We start from the raw sequence: 1,426 nt of genomic DNA, 5'->3' as shown, positions 1-1,426 counted from the left end.
GTATTTCCATATAATTCAACAAAAAAACTCAAAAAGAAGACTTACTTCTTTCTTCTTGAATGGATACCAGTCACTTGTCCGATCATATGTAAGTAATGTTGCTAAATCAATCTCTGAAGTGCTGCTAGACGCATCAGAATCACTTGATTCGTCCAAACTACCTATATCATCATCAACTTCACTTCCACGCAGAGAGTTTAACAAATCATCAGAGATGCGGTCAATTTCAACATTTTGAAAATCGTCTGATGAATTGGATTCATCTACTTCATTGGATTCCTCCGAGTCAACTGATTCATTTGATTTATTTGATTTATCTGATTTATTGGATTCATGCATTCTGTCTGATTCTTCAGAGTCGGAGTCAGAGTCAGAGGATCCGTACAACTCGTCAATAAGAGCGTTCTGAGTAGCACACAATTCAGATGCTAGTGGTGGTAATTCAGGTGATCGACGAGCAGGCAGTTGATATTCGCGCACATGAGCCTGGTGTGTAGATAGTGCAATGTGATGCTTTTGTGACACAAATCGACTTTTACACAATACACATTCATACATGTGTTTAGTTCCAGCTTTTACATTCACAATGACTATATGTGATCAAAAAACTTATATCAGTTGAATACGTGTCTCTTTTTCAGAAGGAAATTCTGTCAATCAAAGCCACCCTTCCAGGCTTACAGGAGTCTGACGGTGCACGTCTTGCCATTGTGTATTGTATCTGTAGGATACGTTTGACGTCACTAAACTCAAAGACTTGAGGCACAAAGCAGAGCCGGTTTTGTGTTGAGTCTAGGATGTTCACAAAGTCAAGACATGAATAAGCAAACGAGCTGACACGGTGACCTTTGGGACAGGCTTACGAGTTAGGCTTTTGACGACGCTCTTCAGAATTTTTCTTGATACCGTTCCACTTGTTGCAGACTTTAAGTATAGATGATCAGTTCAAATGGTATCGGCCACTTGAACACTATGGATATGAAAGGAGGTGATATTATTCCTTCAAGATATGGATCGAGAAGTAATTCTTGATAGAGATCAAGCCGAGCTGTGACCGCAAGACCAGGGTGTTAGAAAACATCCAACAGAACACTTGAAGCAATCTCAATGAAATCGGGCAAACAGTTAAGCAACAGGTTATGCTAGCAAGATTTTCAATCAACCTGTCCAATTTTCGATTCTTGATAACATTCAAGTGATCGAGATCGTCTGGTAAACAAGTCACAAGTTCAGTCGAGTTGAGTTGCTGTTTCACAAGCCAGTCGTTGGCCTTGGAATCGTTTGATTTGGGTTTTTCTTTTTCAGCTTGGTTTGAATCGGCTGATTTGGACAGGAATTGTTGGACTTGGAATTGTTCAACAACAAGGGTAAACACGATGATTTGCACAATATTCAAATCAACATGCTCATCTCTTATTTTGTGCTA

Source organism: Melampsora larici-populina (assembly GCF_000204055.1).
Source record: "Melampsora larici-populina 98AG31 unplaced genomic scaffold MELLAscaffold_16, whole genome shotgun sequence".
In the NCBI taxonomy this organism is placed as follows: Eukaryota; Fungi; Basidiomycota; class Pucciniomycetes; order Pucciniales; family Melampsoraceae; genus Melampsora; species Melampsora laricis-populina.
Note: the sequence above shows the minus strand (reverse complement) of the source record.